Source organism: Micropterus salmoides, unplaced genomic scaffold, assembly GCF_014851395.1.
Source record: "Micropterus salmoides isolate LMB-PRFRI ecotype aquatic unplaced genomic scaffold, ASM1485139v1 Ms_hic_scaffold_1, whole genome shotgun sequence".
Lineage (NCBI taxonomy): Eukaryota > Metazoa > Chordata > Actinopteri > Centrarchiformes > Centrarchidae > Micropterus > Micropterus salmoides.
The window spans coordinates 21,112,393-21,121,271 of record NW_024040040.1 but is presented as its reverse complement, the minus strand read 5'-3'; positions in this window follow the sequence as shown (position 1 = coordinate 21,121,271).

The window sequence follows — 8,879 nt, the reverse complement described above, 5'->3', positions numbered from 1 at the left end:
AGATGTGAGCATGTACACTGAAGTTACAACAACTTCCTGTGTCATGGCGAAGACTTGATCTCTGACGCCACGCCACGGACACCCCATTGACGAAAACTTGCAAATAGCACAACTTTTCATCTTCAATGCCTTTAGAAGGCACAGCACAAATTTGAAGTCGGTCGGACTAAATCCCTAGGAGGAGTTCGTTAAAGTACGAAGTGTGTAAATCATCCAAAATTTGACGTAAAATTCAAAATGGCCGACTTCCTGTTGATTTTAGGGCATCGCTCCAAGAGGCTTTTTTGTGCGTCTGGACAAGATACACGTACCACAGAAAATTCGTGCACGTAGGTAAACGTGCGGCGGGGGCTGCTTCGTTAAAAGTCACTTCCTGTTGCCAGCAGGTGGCGCTATGACTGTGGGTGAATGTCAGCATGTACATGTGTTCAGGGCGGGACTCTCATCCTACATGTACAGTTTGGTCCAGATGTGAGCATGTACACTGAAGTTACAACAACTTCCTGTTTCATTGCGAATCATCGACGCCACGGACACGCCCATTGACGAAAACGCGCAAATAGCACAACTTTTCATCGTCAATGCCTTTAGAAGGCACAGCAGAAATTTGACGTCGATCCGACTAAATCCCTAGGAGGAGTTCGTTAAAGTACGAAGTGTGTAAATCATCCAAAAATGGCCATAAAATTCAAAATGGCCGACTTCCTGTTGACTTTAGGCTATGGGTTCTTGAGGCTTTTTTGTGCGTCTTGATACATGTCCCCAGAAAATTTCGTACATGTAGGTTGAACGTGAACGAGGGGCTAATCTTTTCCAATTTTCTAGGTGGCGCTAGCGAGTCATTTTGCCACGCCCATGTGCGAAACTTGTAGAATACGAAATTTTTCACCGGTTCTGACATGTTTGCAAATTTTGGTGAGTTTTCGAGTATGTTTAGGCCATGTCATTTGGGCCTACTTTGCAGAAAAAAAAAAAAAATAATTAAAGCTGCAAGCAGCGTTGGGCGGGCCCTCGCACTTGTAGCGCGTCCGCGCGTGAACCGGCCGAGTTGCATATTCTGGAGCTCTGCCGGTGCGGCTGTGAATTTCCTACGCGTTTCCGACGCCGCATGAATGTGCTATATGTCACTTCCTGTGTCCCCTATGTGGAGCTACATAGCACTTGCCGCTATGAATATAAATCGGTATTGACGTGTAGATGTCTGCGGGGTGGGAGAGTTATCAAGCACGTAAAGTTTGTTTCAGATGTGAGCATGTACACTGAACAATAATGTACCCAAACAATAAAATAAATTCCTTTTATATTTCCCTGCCTTGTTGTTTATGTGTACATACAGAGGAAGAATGTGAGAACAGCACACATTTCATCGTTACTGTGTGTTAGAGCATGGGAGAACAGTGGATACTTTTAATACAGCCCACACCCCTAATACTGTGTAACTATAACAAGTAGAGAACAGAAGAAAAAGATGTTCTTTCTTTACAACTGTCTGCATAGCTTATTCATATTGTGTAATGAATGAAAATAAATAGGCCTACTAGGCTCCTCTCTACTTTGACATTTAAGATTAGCTGTTTGATCCACCTTCATACACATGTGACATTACTGTACAACTTGAGAAAGGTGAGTTGTTTTCTGCTCCAGCCTGCCTAAAAGAAAAGCGTTTTTGGGATTAAATGGACTTTATTAGCTGCTGCAGTGCAGGATGAACTCAGAATAGACCCATTTCTCACCTTATTATTCTAAATCATGCAACGAAGAAGAAGAAATGCATAATAAATCCTGGGACAAAATCTGTCCACAGCATGTAGTCTGATGAACAAGACTTGTGTTATAGCTGACTTGGGCAGTGAAATGTTTAATTTTTTTAATTCATGTGGTCATAGTTGTCCACAACTCAAATCAGAATATAAGAAGAAATGTTTTATACCACCTCAAGAAGGCTTCCTATCAGAAAGTAGGAAGGTATTTCAAATGTACAACTGCAGTACTTAAATCTAAGTAAAGTAATTTCCCTGACATTACTGTGTTACGCATGTAACAGGTTTTATACTTCCTGTGAGTATAATCCAATCAATCTTATTTTCATACTGTATATCCGTTGTGTAATTTGATAAATTGTGTTGTATGTGTGCTCGCTCGTACACTGAGACTCATCTTCAGAGACTCTGACTGCAACATGCGTCTTTGTAAAGAGAGAAACGGACAGAAAAAGTCTCTAACTCTGCCTGTCAGCTCGCTCTGCTCCGTTAAAACTGAATTTACCATACAGAATTGAATACGAGTGCACTCCAGATTTAGCTGCAGCCAGCTGACCGTGTGCTTCTCCCTATACCGCAGTTCTGTGTCCATGCATGCAGCAAACTGAAAGCACTGTCTGTCGGAGCGTCTACGTGAAAAGAGAAGGAAGACATTGCTGGTAGTATTGTCTTCAGAGTTGTTAAACACCTCAGCGCACTGAAGGAAGCCATCTGACTGTGTGAGGGGCAAGATCGTTGATGTCTGCAGGCAGAGTAGGAGCTCTCCTGTCTGACTGGTCCACCAATAGCAGAGAAGATGACCCCTTGAGACACAGCCCCTCCTCATTTGCATAATGAGGCAGAAATGCATACAAAAATTTAAAAAAGACAGGCAGAAATAAATACCATGGGTGAAAATAAATAAGGTAAATAAATACAAAGGAAGAATAAAACAGACAAAAATATTAAAACACACACATAAATAAATACATTAAAAAAATTAGTAATAAATAAAGTTGAATAAACAAATAAGGTAATTATAACAAAGGTGAATAAGTAAAGGCACTAATTAAATATACATTTATGTCTCCTTGTATAATTTAATTACTACCTACATTTATTTATTTACTTTATTTTTTTGTGTATTTAATTGGATGCTTATTTATTTATTGAGCATTTATTTATTTCTGTATTTATTTCTGACTGTGTCAGGATCGGTCCTCCATACGGGGTGGGAGAGTTATCAAGCACGTAAAGTTTGGTTCAGATGTGAGCATGTACACTGAAGTTACAACAACTTCCTGTGTCATGGCGAAGACTTGATCTCTGACGCCACGCCACGGACACACCCATTGACGAAAACTCGCAAATAGCACAACTTTTCATCTTCAATGCCTTTAGAAGGCACAGCACAAATTTGAAGTCGGTCGGACTAAATCCCTAGGAGGAGTTCGTTAAAGTACGAAGTGTGTAAATCATCCAAAATTTGACGTAAAATTCAAAATGGCCGACTTCCTGTTGATTTTAGGGCATCGCTCCAAGAGGCTTTTTTGTGCGTCTGGACAAGATACACGTACCACAGAAAATTCGTGCACGTAGGTAAACGTGCGGCGGGGGCTGCTTCGTTAAAAGTCACTTCCTGTTGCCAGCAGGTGGCGCTATGACTGTGTGAATGTCAGCATGTACATGTGTTCAGGGCGGGACTCTCATCCTACATGTACAGTTTGGTCCAGATGTGAGCATGTACACTGAAGTTACGACAACTTCCGTGTCATGGCGAAGAGTTGATCTTTGACGCCACGCCACGGACACGCCCATTGACGAAAACTTGCAAATAGCACAACTTTTCATCTTCAATGCCTTTAGAAGGCACAGCACAAATTTGAGGTCGGTCGGACTAAATCCCTAGGAGGAGTTCGTTAAAGTACGAAGTGTGTAAATCATCCAAAATTTGACGTAAAATTCAAAATGGCCGACTTCCTGTTGATTTTAGGCTATGGCTCCAAGAGGCTTTTTTGTGCGTCTGGACAAGATACACGTACCACAGAAAATTCGTGCACGTAGGTGAAACGTGCGGCGGGGGCTGCTTCGTTAAAAGTCACTTCCTGTTGCCAGCAGGTGGCGCTATGACTGTGGGTGAATGTCAGCATGTACATGTGTTCAGGGCGGGACTCTCATCCTACATGTACAGTTTGGTCCAGATGTGAGCATGTACACTGAAGTTACGACAACTTCCGTGTCATGGCGAAGAGTTGATCTTTGACGCCACGCCACGGACACGCCCATTGACGAAAACTTGCAAATAGCACAACTTTTCATCTTCAATGCCTTTAGAAGGCACAGCACAAATTTGAGGTCGGTCGGACTAAATCCCTAGGAGGAGTTCGTTAAAGTACGAAGTGTGTAAATCATCCAAAATTTGACGTAAAATTCAAAATGGCCGACTTCCTGTTGGGTTTAGGCTATGGCTCCAAGAGGCTTTTTTGTGCGTCTGGACAAGATACACGTACCACAGAAAATTCGTGCACGTAGGTGAAACGTGCGGCGGGGGCTGCTTCGTTAAAGTCACTTCCTGTTGCCAGCAGGTGGCGCTATGACTGTGGGTGAATGTCAGCATGTACATGTGTTCAGGGCGGGACTCTCATCCTACATGTACAGTTTGGTCCAGATGTGAGCATGTACACTGAAGTTACGACAACTTCCGTGTCATGGCGAAGAGTGATCTTTGACGCCACGCCACGGACACGCCCATTGACGAAAACTTGCAAATAGCACAACTTTTCATCTTCAATGCCTTTAGAAGGCACAGCACAAATTTGAGGTCGGTCGGACTAAATCCCTAGGAGGAGTTCGTTAAAGTACGAAGTGTGTAAATCATCCAAAATTTGACGTAAAATTCAAAATGGCCGACTTCCTGTTGGGTTTAGGCTATGGCTCCAAGAGGCTTTTTTGTGCGTCTGGACAAGATACACGTACCACAGAAAATTCGTGCACGTAGGTGAAACGTGCGGCGGGGGCTGCTTCGTTAAAGGTCACTTTCTGTTGCCAGCAGGTGGCGCTATGACTGTGGGTGAATGTCGGCATGTACATGTGTTCAGGGCGGGACTCTCATCCTACATGTACAGTTTGGTCCAGATGTGAGCATGTACACTGAAGTTACAACAACTTCCTGTTTCATGCGAATCATCGACGCCACGGACACGCCCATTGACGAAAACGCGCAAATAGCACAACTTTTCATCGTCAATGCCTTTAGAAGGCACAGCAGAAATTTGACGTCGATCCGACTAAATCCCTAGGAGGAGTTCGTTAAAGTACGAAGTGTGTAAATCATCCAAAAATGGCCATAAAATTCAAAATGGCCGACTTCCTGTTGACTTTAGGCTATGGGTTCTTGAGGCTTTTTTGTGCGTCTTGACATGATACATGTCCCCAGAAAATTTCGTACATGTAGGTTGAACGTGAACGAGGGGCTAATTTTTCCAATTTTCTAGGTGGCGCTAGCGAGTCATTTTGCAACGCCCATGTGCGAAACTTGTAGAATACGAAATTTTTCACCGGTTCTGACATGTTTGCAAATTTTGGTGAGTTTTCGAGTATGTTTAGGCCATGTCATTTGGGCCTACTTTGCAGAAAAAAAAAAAAAAAAAAATTAAAGCTGCAAGCAGCGTTGGGCGGGCCCTCGCACTTGTAAGCGCGTCCGCGCGTGAGCCGGCCGAGTTGCACATTCTGGAGCTCTGCCGGTGCGGCTGTGAATTTCCTACGCGGTTCCGACGCCGCATGAAGTGCTATATGTCACTTCCTGTGTCCCCTATGTGGAGCTACATAGCACTTGCCGCTATGAATATAAATCGGTATTGGTGTAGATGTCTGCGGGGTGGGAGAGTTATCAAGCACGTAAAGTTTGTTTCAGATGTGACATGTACACTGAACAATAATGTACCCAAACAATAAAATAAATTCCTTGCCTTGTTGTTTATGTGTACATACAGAGGAAGAATGTGAGAACAGCACACATTTCATCGTTACTGTGTGTTAGAGCATGGGAGAACAGTGGATACTTTTAATACAGCCCACACCCCTAATACTGTGTAACTATAACAAGTAGAGAACAGAAGAAAAAGATGTTCTTTCTTTACAACTGTCTGCATAGCTTATTCATATTGTGTAATGAATGAAAATAAATAGGCCTACTAGGCTCCTCTCTACTTTGACATTTAAGATTAGCTTGTTTGATCCACCTTCATACACATGTGACATTACTGTACAACTTGAGAAAGGTGAGTTGTTTTCTGCTCCAGCCTGCCTAAAAGAAAAGCGTTTTTGGGATTAAATGGACTTTATTAGCTGCTGCAGTGCAGGATGAACTCAGAATAGACCCATTTCTCACCTTATTATTCTAAATCATGCAACGAAGAAGAAGAAATGCATAAGAAATCCTGGGACAAAATCTGTCCACAAATACTGTACAGCATGTAGTCTGATGAACAAGACTTGTGTTATAGCTGACTTGGGCAGTGAAATGTTTAATTTTTTTAATTCATGTGGTCATAGTTGTCCACAACTCAAATCAGAATATAAGAAGAAATGTTTTATACCACCTCAAGAAGGCTTCCTATCAGAAAGGTAGGAAGGTATTTCAAATGTACAACTGCAGTACTTAAATCTAAGTAAAGTAATTTCCCTGACATTTTGTGTTACTTTACTTTTAATAGACCCATGTAAGAGGTTTTATACTTCCTGTGAGTATAATCCAATCAATCTTATTTTCATACTGTATATCCGTTGTGTAATTTGATAAATTGTGTTGTATGTCGTGCTCGCATCTCAGAGAAGACTCTGACTGCAACATGCGTCTTTGTAAAGAGAGAAACAGACAGAAAAAGTCTCTAACTCTGCCTGTCAGCTCGCTCTGCTCCGTTAAAACTGAATTTACCATACAGAATTGAATACGAGTGCACTCCAGATTTAGCTGCAGCCAGCTGACCGTGTGCTTCTCCCTATACCGCAGTTCTGTGTCCATGCATGCAGCAAACTGAAAGCACTGTCTGTCGGTGCTCTACGTGAAAAGAGAAGGAAGACATTGCTGGTAGTATTGTCTTCAGAGTTGTTAAACACCTCAGCGCACTGAAGGAAGCCATCTGACTGTGTGAGGGGCAAGATCGTTGATGTCTGCAGGCAGAGTAGGAGCTCTCCTGTCTGACTGGTCCACCAATAGCAGAGAAGATGACCCCTTGAGACACAGCCCCTCCTCATTTGCATAGTGAGGCAGAAATGCATACAAAAATTTAAGACAGGCAGAAATAAATACCATGGGTGAAAATAAATAAGGTAAATAAATACAAAGGAAGAATAAAACAGACAAAAATATTAAAACACACACATAAATAAATACATTAAAAAAATTAGTAATAAATAAAGTTGAATAAACAAATAAGGTAATTATAACAAAGGTGAATAAGTAAAGGCACTAATTAAAATATATACATTTATGTCTCCTTGTATAATTTAATTACTACCTACATTTATTTATTTACTTAATTTTTTTGTGTATTTAATTGGATGCTTATTTATTTATTGAGCATTTATTTATTTCTGTATTTATTTCTGACTGTGTCAGGATCGGTCCTCCATAGCGGGGTGGGAGAGTTATCAAGCACGTAAAGTTTGGTTCAGATGTGAGCATGTACACTGAAGTTACAACAACTTCCTGTGTCATGGCGAAGACTTGATCTCTGACGCCACGCCACGGACACACCCATTGACGAAAACTCGCAAATAGCACAACTTTTCATCTTCAATGCCTTTAGAAGGCACAGCACAAATTTGAAGTCGGTCGGACTAAATCCCTAGGAGGAGTTCGTTAAAGTACGAAGTGTGTAAATCATCCAAAATTTGACGTAAAATTCAAAATGGCCGACTTCCTGTTGATTTTAGGGCATCGCTCCAAGAGGCTTTTTTGTGCGTCTGGACAAGATACACGTACCACAGAAAATTCGTGCACGTAGGTAAACGTGCGGCGGGGGCTGCTTCGTTAAAAGTCACTTCCTGTTGCCAGTAGGTGGCGCTATGACTGTCTGTGAATGTGAGCATGTACATGTGTTCAGGGCGGGACTCTCATCCTACATGTACAGTTTGGTCCAGATGTGAGCATGTACACTGAAGTTACGACAACTTCCGTGTCATGGCGAAGAGCTGATATTTGACGCCACGCCACGGACACGCCCATTGACGAAAACTTGCAAATAGCACAACTTTTCATCTTCAATGCCTTTAGAAGGCACAGCACAAATTTGAGGTCGGTCGGACTAAATCCCTAGGAGGAGTTCGTTAAAGTACGAAGTGTGTAAATCATCCAAAATTTGACGTAAAATTCAAAATGGCCGACTTCCTGTTGATTTTAGGGCATCGCTCCAAGAGGCTTTTTTGTGCGTCTGGACAAGATACACGTACCACAGAAAATTCGTGCACGTAGGTAAACGTGCGGCGGGGGCTGCTTCGTTAAAAGTCACTTCCTGTTGCCAGCAGGTGGCGCTATGACTGTCTGTGAATGTCGGCATGTACATGTGTTCAGGGCGGGACTCTCATCCTACATGTACAGTTTGGTCCAGATGTGAGCATGTACACTGAAGTTACGACAACTTCCGTGTCATGGCGAAGAGCTGATCTTTGACGCCACGCCACGGACACGCCCATTGACGAAAACTTGCAAATAGCACAACTTTTCATCTTCAATGCCTTTAGAAGGCACAGCACAAATTTGAGGTCGGTCGGACTAAATCCCTAGGAGGAGTTCGTTAAAGTACGAAGTGTGTAAATCATCCAAAATTTGACGTAAAATTCAAAATGGCCGACTTCCTGTTGATTTTAGGCTATGGCTCCAAGAGGCTTTTTTGTGCGTCTGGACATGATACACGTACCACAGAAAATTCGTGCACGTAGGTGAAACGTGCGGCGGGGGCTGCTTCGTTAAAGGTCACTTTCTGTTGCCAGCAGGTGGCGCTATGACTGTGGGTGAATGTCGGCATGTACATGTGTTCAGGGCGGGACTCTCATCCTACATGTACAGTTTGGTCCAGATGTGAGCATGTACACTGAAGTTACAACAACTTCCTGTTTCATTGCGAATCATCGACGCCA